Here is a 13,166-nt window from a genome sequence, read left to right as displayed (position 1 = left end):
AAAGAAAATGGAGGTTATAAATGCAGGGAACCTATGCTGAGATGCTAATAAGACCCATAGTAAGGTGTGGCATCCAGGTGTTCTCCAGAAGACTGGAGTTCACAAAGTTCTCGGCCAATATGGGACATATCATCCTTAAAATATACGATAGAAGAACATGAGTTGCATATATATCCTTGAATTTGAAAGACCCTGTACGGGAATGGATAGATTTACCCAGATTGGATAGACCTGCCCAATGCATTCCCTTCAAAAAGGGAGATGATAGCTGTGCTGAAGGGGAGCCTGCTGGCATATTACTGGCACAATTTCTCAAGGTGAAACCTTAAGATTGCTAAAAATACCAAACGCACAAGATCAATGATCTTGCTGTAGGACTGTCCTGGGGACACAAATTAAGGGCAGCACTGTAAATATGGAGGGCCAGAGTGTTCCAGGGGAAGACCTGTATTATCCTGGGCGTTACAGCATTAGGAATAAGATGAAATGTAATTGGATGAGATCTCAGGCTGTGCAGTTTGGCATTATTAAGAGCAATGCTCCCTGGTGAGCAAGATGCTCCTCAGATGGAGCCGTCCATACAGCAGTGAGGTTCTCCAAGGGCCTTCCCATGGACACAGGGGGACAAAAATAACCTAGATGGCTGTAGGATAGAGCTAACTTCGTTTGCAAAAGGGATTATATAACGTAGTTGCCTCTAACAACAGAGGACTAGTTTGATGAACCAGAAGGCCCCTTCCAGTCCTATTGTTCCTGCTATTCCCAAAGTTAAATTAACACCAACCTTGCCCAGCAACATCATGTTCCCATGCGTGTGGAGATGGAGTTTGCCCTGGAGCTCCCGGGATGAGATGTCTCTTTTTAAATGGGAACTGAAAAGCCTCACAACGAAACGAGTAACTAGGAAAGGTGCCAGGTTTATCATTTTTTTTAATAATTGATGGATTTAAATCCTCCCGCTTTTGAGGGCAGAAAGACCTGTAAAGATACAGTGTGCTATAGGAGACCAACTTTAAACTCCCCTCAGGAGTGGCTCACGGCAGGCTGCGCAGCGTTCAGGCCCCTTACAGGGCACCCGCCATCCTCTGCCAACCTGAAGCAATTGGGGCAGAAACACTTGGTCTGGGAAAGCGACTTTTCTCTAGAAAGCAGGGAATTGGCCAAGTGTCTCCCTCCTCTTTCCTCCAAGCCTGGTTTCTCACAGCCTTCCCTGCCTGTCAGGATGACAGGGCCTCCATACCCCCACAGCCCTCATCCTATACAAATCCCAGTGCCTGGGAGCAATCTCTCCCACCTATGTCATATATATATAAAAAATATATAAATTTTAATACGTACATGAGGTGAAATTCAGTTCCTCTCCCCGCTGTGTACGGCTGCTGGGAGGCTGTGAGGGAGCAGGGCAGCCTGACTGGGCCTGCCCGGGCCTGCCCGCCATGTTGGGTCCCGAGGTGAGGAGCTGGGCAGCCCCACAGCGCGGGGCCTCTCCCTGTGACAGGTTGCTGGCTACAGGCGTTGTGAGGGGCAGATCTGCCACGTCGGGGAAACAAAGCAGGGTTAGCACGTGTTACTGAAATGAGAAAGCCCAGGGTCTGTGGTGGTAACAGCAGCACCTGTCTCTGGGTCTCTTCAGGCCATGGTTTTAGGTGTAAAGCTACTGCTAAGCCTCAAGCTGAACAACAAAGTGGAGCGAAAGCCATTTCCTGTGGCAATGGACTGCCTGAAAGCTGTCAGAGCCATCTTGGAGCACACATCCCAGTGCAAAGGAGGGTAAGTGAAGTAACAGCGATTTGAAATGTGTGGGAATAGAAATGCCCCATCCCTGACTGCCCACCCCTTTGCAGGCAGGCCCCTGCGGAGCGGAGGGGAGAAACAGCCGCTTGGTGCTGCAGGAGTTCTCTGTCCTGCTTTCGCCCTGCCTGGGGTTGGTTGGGTTGGATCCATCCCCACAGAGGCCCTGAGGGGAAGGGGTGCGCCTCCCCCTCCATGTTCCCACTTCAGCATTCCCTTGGCTCAGCTCAGCCCCGGGGAACTGGCACAGCCCTCCTGCTGCCATGTCACTGTCCCTCACCCCCACGTCAGAAGGTGGGCCTCCAAGGTGGAGACGGTGTTTTAGCCTGTGTGACCTCTTTTCCTGGAAAACTATGGTTAGAGAACCTGTAGAAATTATTAGAGAACCTTTATAAATGACTGTAGCTGGCATCTCAGTTTCAGAGCAGTGCCACGCTGGCATTCATCGGCTGGGACAGGTCCAGATTGTGGGGCAGGAGGCAGGAGCGGGATGGGAATGGATGTGCTCCTCCATCTTCTCTCACCTCCAGAACAGCAGCAGTAGCAATTTGGGAGGGGAGCTGTTGCAAGGACACAAATGTCCACAAAGTGACATGTCCTTGGAAGGGAGCTGGAGGGGAGTAAGCAGAGGACACCCTCCTCCTGGGAGGAGCTGCCCCAGCCACCAGAAGGTGCCAGGCCCCAGTTTTCTGTTGAGATTCCCGGTGTGGTTTAGTAATGCAACAATTTGCTCACAGGACACAGAGCAGAGCCCACCTACTCATTCCTCTGAACAGCCATCAGACGATAATGGCTTTCAGTCAATGGCCTAGCTTTGAAGAGATGCCTAGAGGTGAAAGGATCTGTATTCCATTACTAGCCCCTTCAACTAGGCAGGGTCCCCTAGGTTAAATATTTTTAGCAACAGCTTGTTTACATGTCAAACTTGTCAATGAGCTTCTGGGGCACTGCTGCCACAAAGCTGTGTTGGTGGCAGCCAGTCAGCTTTCTCTATGCACGAACTAAAGCCTTCTAAAGGGCTTGTCAGATATATTCTTCCTACTGTGTCACAAGAGCAAGACTAATTTCAAAGAAATGCTCTTTATTTCTACTTAAAACTGCTAAGGAAAATATCCAGCACTGTCTTTTTTCTTGTCATCTGTTCGACAAGTGTCTCATAAAACAAATTGAGAGGTTTAAATCTCCGAGACAAAAATCAATAAGAGGATAAGTAAAGAATAGGAGGAAGTCAGCAGGCTGAGATTTATTTCACTGGAAATGTTTTTTCAATGGATTTACTAATAAATCTAAAGTGGCTGGTGCAGCTGCCTTTGATATGCAGTATCCCCTTTACTTAGATGGAAGCTGCACATGAAAAGGAGCTTTGAATACTGATTTTTACAAGGGTGTAAATCAGTGAAGCCCCACACCTTAAATATACCACCAGCATCTGCTTCAGGTAGAAGTTAAGAGAAAGGACTTGTTTGTGTGCCAGAGTTTTTCTCTGTAGTTTTGCCTTTTTTTGTTCAATATATCGCAGTAGTTGTGATCAGGGCCTTGCTGTGCTGGACACTGAATACTCCAATGTAACAAAATCATCTCTGTCCCAAAGAGTTCATGGAGTTTCAAGGACAGGAAACTCCACAGAAATATTAAATATGGGCAGACCAGCAGTGAAATCACAGGGAATGAAGTGTATGATGGTAGAACTGAGCTGTGGTATCTCTTGAAAATATGCTCCAGTGAGTACTTCCCTTGTGATGATGGAAAACTGGGAAAATTTAAAATTATATGGATGATCTGAAACAGACTTACAGGTAGAGAAAACAAAATAAAATCTCGAAACAGTCCAGAGAAGGCCAGCGTGGACTGGCTACCAGTCATTTTTAGGTTGATCCCACAGCTGGCCTGTGTTCTAGGAAGAAGGGATGTTATCCTCAGTGACAATAATAATAGTTGTTACTGAAATTTGTTTTTACTGACTTTGATGTGGACATGTAGCAAAGGACAAGACTGCATCCCAGTCCAGAATGCCTGTCCTCTCTGCTGCACATTCCTAAAGACTGTGATCTTTTACAAAAGCCCAGTGGATGAAGAGGAAACTATAATGAGCTCCTTGTTGAGTAATATTAGTGGTTTGCTCCAATTGGCACACATGACAGATGGCTGTGGGTAGGGAGCTTGTTGCTGGGGTCTGTGTATGTGCATATGTGCTAGGAGGGGTTCCAGAATGGCATGGTTCACTATTCTATTTCAAATTAAACAAATAGTCTTGGATACTTTTACAACGTCAGATGGGAAATCAGCCAGAAACTAGCTGATATCTTATTGTTCCTTGTTCTTCAATTGATTCTGCATTTTTCAAAAGATTTCTCTGCACCAAACATGTATCAGGACATGGTTAAGCTCCGTCGTTCCTGCTCACAAATTTGATGTTAGGAGGAAAGGTGAAAAGTGAGAGTAAATCAACAGAAATGGTCATCTTCATCCCCTTATATGTTTTTTTCTCAGGTCAACATGAGAAACATTTCACAGCTAACTGTGAAAACTGGCACCTCCTTACCTACTTTATTACTTCTTGTGACTTATTAAGGATTATTATAATTGTTCATTGTCCTTCTTAATAGTGCATACCCTGGCTATCCTATTGTGGTATTACTGGATAGTAGTAGCAAAGTTTTAGATTTAGGTCACTTAAACAGTTTGTATTTAAAAATTCCTATGGCTATTAGTCTGAAGGGTGCAACCAGTACTGCGATTTGCACAAGGCTTTGCAAATGGAAAGAGGAAAAATGCGGAATGAAAACTGAGTGTGATGATATGCTGAATGACTGTGTCATAAAGCCGTATGCACAGTGGGGCTGAACTGAAGTTGGACAGCCCACTTTAAGTCTGTAATTTCCTTCATTTTCAAGCACTTTGCTTTGGAATCAAAATAACATTGCATTAACACAGTGTTTTAATGCAGTCATGTATATGCACATTACACAAACTCACACACATGTATACAAATATATTACTGTGGAAAGTCAGCCTTCATAGTAGACAATGCTACCACTGTTTTCCATAACACACACATTTAAATCTTTGTAATTGAAATTGGGATAATACATTCCCGATGTCATAGAGCTTTAAGAATATATTTTATGGCTATATATGGGTTTCACCATGAATTGTTAAATGTCATAAAGTGATGGCCATAATTTATCCAACCCCCAACTCTATAGCAGACATTCAAAGAGGTCAGTACAGTTCTGCAAAACAGGAAAGTATGATCTCCATCTCTTTGAGGAGGATGCGGAGAATTCACAAAATCCATATTGTGAGTCAGCAGTACAGCTAAAATTAGAACCCAAGATTTACGTATCAGCTTTTGCCAAAAACTGTCCAGCAGTCTTTCATGACAAGGACTGGCCAAACCTTAGTTTGACTTCCAGTCAAGAGCAGGACCCTTCATGTTTTGGCAATAAAGCAGTATACATATACCTATATACTTTTCAGATACTCCATGATATGTGCGGAGGGAGAATATTGCATACTGTGCTCCACACCTCACCACATCACCTCCACGTCAAAATGCCCTGTCTGGGTTTTCACTCAAAATCTACCATCCATGTCCTGACCCTGTTTGATCTCTTACAAGATCAAAGTCTGAAGAAGTTGAAAGACACACAATGACATGATTTATCCTCAGGGGAGCACGATGACTTCTGAAATTTCTTTCTCCCCTGGATGCCACACACTGTCCCCCTGCCCATAAGATGGAAATACTGTTTTTGTTTCTGATCTGGCTTGTCTAAATATATGTGGGAGAATAGCAAATGTCATTGCACAGGGACACAGAGCAAGAGGTTGCAGAGAAGAGGGGGATATTAACTCTTCCGCTCTTTTAGATTTCCAGGCTGCAGTGTAATCCTACAAAATTAAATAATATGATCAGGATTTCCCCCTTTCCTCTTGACCTGACTTTCAAGCTAGGGCTAAGAATTGCAGCACATTTCTTTTCCCAAAGCAAAACACAATCCTGGATAAAAGTCAGTTTAGTTGAGAGAAAAAAAGTAAAACAAAAATAGATCTTTTCCATAAACAAAGCTGCTTTCCATTTTGCTAACGTAAACAGGCAGATGCATTAAGAGATCATGCCACCCAGGCCCTGGAAAAAGAAGCAGGGAAACATATTTCTGAGTATTTTTCTGAAGGTGTAAGGATGGCTGAGCCTAAGCCAGACTCAGCAGAAGGACAAGGCTTTATAGACAGGGGAGCTTTACAGTTTCATTTGCGACTCAGAAGAGCTACACTTCCATAGTTTAGATCAAATACAGCATCCTCTCCTTCCTAAATGAAATCTGAGTTTATAGTAGGCACCTGTGCACTTTCAATTGCCCTATATTCTCACAAAAACATTATTTTTCAGTAGTCTCTATGGCTGTGCAAGCAGAATTTCAGGTCTCTTGTTATGGACATGGGTAATAGCAAAAAAAGCCTTTCAGAAATGTAAGTGCTCACATTTGCAGACTGAGAGGCTACCAGGTACTCTCTATAGGATGGTGTTCAGTCTCTTGCTGTACCAGCTCTGCAGTGAATGAAAACACCCTTCCCCCAGGGACCAGAAACATGGAGATGATACAAGACAAATAAGAAATGAGTGGTGTCCTAATTATGGACTGGATTTTTGACAACCAAGCTGAAGTCAGGCAGCTGGGATGAAGCCTGTTCTGTTAGAGCCCAAACTTATTTTACTCTTCTCTATCACTTGAATCATTCCCTTGGTGGGAAATTCAGCTTTCTCTACTGTGAGACCCACATACTACTTAAGTCATCAAAATAGTCTTTCTGTAATTGTCTAGAGATGTCTGCAGTCTAGATATCTACAGTCTGTAGGCATCTGTAGTTAAATGATGCTTTGCAATAAATCACACCCAGGAGATGCTGCAGTGTTCCGATATGGCTGGTTTGTGATATATTTCAGTCATGCATTTAATTCATGTGCTGTAGCACACAGCTCTTGCAAGGCAGACCCCCTTTTGTTGTTTTTTTTTTTTTCTTTTGAACATCTCTGGTTCAGTTACCCAAAGCAATCTGCTAATATTAATCTCCCATCTAGATACTGCAGGGCAAATTTTGTCTTCATGCGTGTTACATTTGATTAAAACCCATGTGTATATATATATCTGCATATAAAGCTGGTAAGAGCAAAGCTCTTCCAGGTCTTGATACCATATCAGATTCAGATCAATTTAAAAGACAATGAATATACTCAGTGCAAAAATGGCTTCTTCCACTTTGGCTGATATTAGAAAGGAAGATTTGGCATTTGGTTTCAATGTGGGATTCAGCCTAGATATGTCCAGTGACTCAAATGCTACTTCTTCAAACTGGAAAATGGTCTTTAGGATCCCCACAGAACAGGATGATTTCTGCTTTTTCTTGCTTCCTCTTGGGCCATAAATGTAGAAAGAAGGACCTTTTGCAGAAGACTTTGACCCTCTGTACAGGAAGTTCAAGTCTACGTGCAAATGAAAAATATTTTAGCCAATAGTCCACATCTATGGGATTTTTTTTGTTGCTTCCTCACCATGTCTCCCCCATCCTCCCCAGTCTGAGAAGAGGATCTGGTTCAGGTTGTGCTGGAGGTATATTTGGGGCAGTATTTTCTCTGATCATAATCTTTACGTATGCCATCGCTCTATCACTTGTCTTAAAAAATAAGTGCATGGAAGGAACTAGTTTAATTTATCCTTTCTGTTATTTTTTATCCTTTACTCCCCTATTCCTTCTTCCGTGCCTCTGCAGCTCCCATTAAGAACAAGTCAGTGACTCATAAAGACACATTTTCACTCATTCACAGCCCTACAAGCTCATCCGCTGCAGGGTTTCATGATGCTTGATCTTTGCCACCAGGAGCATCCAATTCAGTGGCCAGCTTTAAGGCCAAAGGGAACTCTACAAACCAGTTATTCTCTGTTTCCCCCAGGAACAAAACTGTGGCTATGTTACTGCCCTCTAAAGATGTATGGATCAGCATTAAAGTGCTGGCCTGTTCAACACTTCTAGGACCCTTTGAACTGTAGATCTTTGAAGCGAAGGCTGTAACAAACTAGTGTATAATAAGCTGCTGCCCCATGCCAGGAAAGGCAGAGGTATCAGGAACCGATGGAAGCTTTTGAAGGCACAAAATGCTATGAAAAACTGAGAGGGACTAGAGAAAAAGAGACAGTAGAAAACAAATCTCTTTTCCAAGCAGTGATACGTCTAACTTTGGCAAGTTAGAACTAGGGTCACTAAACAGGATTTGACGCTTACAAAATTTTGGGGTGGCTGGCTTATGGTTTTGGCTTAGATACACTTTTGCTGAAATTGGGGCTTTACCAGGAGAGACACTTAGTTCAGTTCAGGCCTTTCCTTACCTTCCTGCACCAATAAGTTGTCAGGGAGGGGAGAAGCAGTCTGCATAGCAATAATTATTATCAATTGTATTGTGCTTTTTATCTTCAAAGTGCTTTACAGACACAAACTAATTATTTCTCTGCAACACCCCTGTGAAGAAGATGGTAAGTATCATTATCTCTGTTTTACCAATGGGGAGACTGAGCCAGAGCATTTAAGCGATTAGCCTGGGGCCACAGGGGCAGTTAGTGTCAGGGCTGGGAATGCAGGAGTGTCTCCGCTCCCAGTCAGCACCAGGCAACATATCTCTTTAGTAGGAACAAAAGGGAACCTTTCTCCAGACTTGGAACCTAAAAGAAGCTCATTTTTTTTGGCCTCCCTGTTGTAAACAAAAAGAATTTTTTTTTTTTTTTTTTTTTTTTTTTTTGGCAAGGGATTATAAACTCTTTCTTTAAAATGTAATCATAATTGGAGAAAAGACTGTGGAGTAATGGCACTAGAGAGGGTTGAAAGTCAACATGTCTGCTTTATGGGAAATCCTAGAATTTGGAAATTCGTGTAAATTCCTGGAAAATTTCTGCAGGGGATGAAGAGTTCTATTTCACTGCAAAAAAGTGACATATTTGAAATTTCCCATGGAAGGAAGGGAAATTAAATTATAATAATTTTTAAATATCAAAATGTTTCATTACAGACATTTCAAAATGAAACTGAACCTGAAAGTCTGTGCTCTGAAGTTCCCGGTTCAGACATGACTTCAGGGCTTTTAAATTCCTGCATGCCTATCGGCTCTCAGTGAGGTTCTCAAAGCTTCCACAGGTATGTTAGTCGTCACCTTTCGACTGAGCACAACATGAGCTGTGGAGTGCCTCTACTCTACCCCAGTGAAAAAATCAAACTCATTTAAAACCACCAATAGCTTGGCATAACTATTTGACTTTGCGCAGGATCAGAAAAGGAGCAGTCATGCAAAGATGTCCAGATGGGAAGCAAAGAGCACACAAAAGCAGGAGGTCGCTTGCTGGGCCAAATCTCCGATGGGAACATTCCCACTAAAGCTGACTTTGCCAGCTTCGTAGCTCCCTGACCAGTCTGATGTGGAGAGGCTGTCCACAGGCTGTACATCCCAGAAACCTGTGCTCCATAGTACCTGACTGGGCAGGCTATCCATAAGCTCAGCCAGGATTGGTCAGGACTCCTTCTGAGTCTAACAACACAATAAGTTTATTGAATTTCAAGGAATCTGTCATTTTGGGAGCACAAATCATTTTCAGTAGTGAATTCTCATCCATCTGTGAGGGACATCTCCTCTGGCTGGGTTGTTCTTCCTGTGCATCAGACTCCAGTCTGCTGATTTCAGAGACCAACATAGGGCTCCCTCTTCCTCCTCCTCTCCTCCATCTCCTTTCCCTTTAGCCCTGTAGTGCCAGCCCAGCTCAGAGGAGGTTGAGCTGTTAGGTATCAGCTCATAATTAAATGCCAAGAGTTGCGCCCTGCAAACATGCTAAAAAACACAGAGCAGTTGCTGATAGCCTGTTGTGCTTTCAAAGAGCCTTGATGGGTTTTGGCATGAGATAGGAGGTCTCCCTAGTCACCCCTCACAGCCAGATGTTCCTTGGGGCTCTACTGTGAGGTGAAGCAGTGTTGGAAGGCACGGAGCTGGAGCAGATTGTCAGCAACCCAGTTACAGCTACCTGTCCTGTCCCATTTGAAGTGTAATCTGGAGCAGTGGCCCTGAGTGACAATCCATCACATAGGACACTGCTTGCCTCCCTCACTTGAAAATGAGTTATGGATTAGGGACACTGCGAAGGAACATTTCCTTTTGCTTGGCTATGACCCTTAGAGAACTGAAGGGCAATCGCCAATCTCAGGCACTGCCTAAGGAGTGGAGCTGGAAAGAAGCTGAGTTTTCAGGGCAGGAGAAAAGGAAAAAAAGGCATCTTTTTACTCTAAGCTTTTTTTGTTTGGAATCAAGAGCTGATGGAGAACACAACACTTTTTTGCATGGCTTATCTTACAGTACCTAAAAGGGGCTAGAACTTCTGAAAAAAATAAGAATACCCAACACTGAGTCAAGGCGACACTTTTCACATAGCTCTGGTTCCCTTTCAGACTGCAAAGCTGAGCCAGACCCTCAAATACTCAGAAGCTGCCATGAGGGCTGGATTTTCTAAAGAGTTCTGTATCCCACCAGCTTGGCTCTTCGTAAAATCTAGATACTGATTTTGGTGCCTAAATGGGAGCTGAGCTCCTTTGCAAATCTGCTTCTGATTCTGCATGCTGAGCTGTTCTGCAAATTCTGGCTATCGTTGCTCTGCATTCTTGTACTTCCTGGTTGTGAGCTGTGCTGGGAGCAAAACTATCAAAGCACCACGAGGAAACCACTCCTGCTATAATCAGGAAGCAAAAAAAATCTCAGGAGCCAAACTGTTCAGCCTCCTATTACTATTTGGGCGATGATTGTGCCTCTGGTACTGCTTTATCCTTATGTGGATCAGAGCTGTGTAATGGCAGGTGCTATAAAAACCTCTAAAATAGAGACAATCCCAGCACTGAATAGTTTATAATCAAAATAGAAGACGAGGCAGAAAGTGTGTGCAACAGATGGACAGATCTGGCATAAGGAAACCATGGGGTAAGTGTTCTAGTGAGTGTCTCCAGCATAGTTTGCAGAGCAGAAAAGAGCAGTCAAGGATAAGCTTAGCTGCTTACCTTACCTGACCCCCTAAACCTTTTGAGATTTGCCCACAACAATTAATTATTCCTTTGACTGGCCAAGATGACTCACAGCTGCTCATGCCATCCCAAAGCTCAAGATCTAAGTAAATTTATTGAAATTAGTGGTGGCTTCATTCCAGGAAACTTGCATTTAGTTTTGACTCAAAGAAGCTCCGCACCCTTCCCACCTCTTGTTTCTCCCCTCCTCTCTTCCAGCCCTCAGAAAACGCGAAGCAAAACAGCTTCAATCTAATAGTGATTAAGACTCAGGAATGGGAGTCATGAGATCTGAGTCCTATTCCTGTCTCTAATACAGGGTGGTTTTCAGTGAATCATTTCCCCTCTCCCTTCCTCAATATTCTTGTTTGTAAAATGGGGTTAACAATACTGACCCGTCTCACTGAAATGTTGTGAAGTCATTAATATCTGTGGGTATTCGAGTAGCTGACATTCTGGAGACTTCCCCTGGCTTTAGCAGCTTTGCATCTGGCACTAACCGTGTACTTGGGTAGTGCAAAGGAAGTTCAGGGTGTTAATTAATGGGACTTATAGATTGTTAGGGTTTTATTTCTGAATTGACTTACACCTCCTTAATAATTAATATTGCCAGGAGGGCAGACAAGAGGGAAAGCAGATAAATTAAGTTAACCCAGTTCTCATTTGGGAGAGAGTTTACCAGCTTCTTATGGGGTAAATTTACTCACTTTTGTGTTTCCCATTACAGTGCTGTCTGCAATTTCCTAGGCACATTTCTTTTTAATATCACCCTTTGGTTTCAAGTATAGGCACATACTTGTATCATCCCCAGACCTACCTGTTGTCTCCATTTTGTAGATGCTGATGCAGAGGTCCAAACAGGTGAAGTTACTCGCCTAGCTCACTTGCTGAGTGTCAGCTGTCTGGGGAATCTCCCTTGTGATGACATTCTTTCCTTTCACAAAGACCATTCACTGCTTTTGTTTGGTATTTTAGCCTTTTATGAGAACTAGAAATCACCAAAGTCCGACTCTAGTGAGTTGAAAATGGACATTTCAGACATTCAAATAACACTGTTCCCAGTTAATCCATTGTAGGACATGAAACTGCAGCTTTAAGAGCCCAATTCAACCTTTTTCTACCTCCACCAAGGTCTGTGCCAGAAAAACCTGACACTGTATCCATCTCTAACTCCCCTAATTAGGTTTTTCCATATTGGGTCAGTGGGCTAGACAGCTTTGAAGTTTGCTTTACCTAATTGTACATGAGTCTTCTGAACAGAGACCCTGCTGTTGGTGCGATGGAAGGACTTGAGGATGGTTCAGTCAAGTGTCTGCCCAATCGCTCCACCTGTAGGAAGGTGGAGGAAAATCCTTTGGGGTTCTCAAAAGACTGAAATCCCTCATTTTTTCCAGGAAGGGCTTGTGTCTATTGCACAGCTGGGCAGGCCTTTCTGTGTACTTCTCCTTTCCTCTAAATGATGCCACCCAGTAGCCATGACTGGCTGGTAGCTCCAGCAGCTGCACCAACTGTCAGCTTGAGTGTCTCCTCTTGATGCAGAGGTTGATAGACTACAGGGGCAGGAAGGAGAAACCTGCAGAGTCATCGCCTTCTACAGCAGCTGAAGCCACAACTGCCTGCAAGACACAGAGGAGTGGAGGGGGGGGGTTGACTTCCTGAACCAACTCTGCCGAAAATGTGGAGAGAAAGAAAAATCATAGAGAGGGAAGGCAGGCAGAGGAACTAGAACTGGTGGTTTGGGTCTCTCCCCAGCCCAAGAGAAACCATGGTGCTTTTCTTCTGACGGTGCCTCCCTGTGTAGAATTGTGGTCCTAAAACAGTAATAGCTACAACCTGGAGTTTTGAAGCTGCATGCAAGAAGAAATAGGAGGCACCCCTGACATAGTACAGTATGTGTGTGGTCCTTGTTGAAAAAGTGTGTGCGGCAAAAATAAGAAAGATAAGAAAATGAAACAGAACTTTTTCTTTGACTTGATCTTGCTGGTTTTATCATCTTATTTCTAGACTTGCCATATACTAAAAATTCTCATATGTGTTTCATTTGTAAACTCGGGAATAGAGCTGCAGTACCACTTCATCAAGCAATAGAAGAAGACTGTTCAAGGGGCTCCACACGCATGGCTGATTTTTTTTTAGCTAGTGCAGCGAGACACATGGAGCCATGCTGCAGTAATGTGCATTTGGCACTGCTTCTCTCACCTGATTACACCATCCTTCCCCTCTAGTGTGACTGGCACTGCTCAGCTTTCGTGCCTGAATTCTCGGCTCCCACAAACTGGGCAAGTTTCCAG

This window comes from Charadrius vociferus, unplaced genomic scaffold (genome assembly GCF_000708025.1).
Source record: "Charadrius vociferus isolate BGI_N301 unplaced genomic scaffold, ASM70802v2 scaffold54, whole genome shotgun sequence".
Classification (NCBI taxonomy): Eukaryota; Metazoa; Chordata; class Aves; order Charadriiformes; family Charadriidae; genus Charadrius; species Charadrius vociferus.
Note: the sequence above shows the minus strand (reverse complement) of the source record.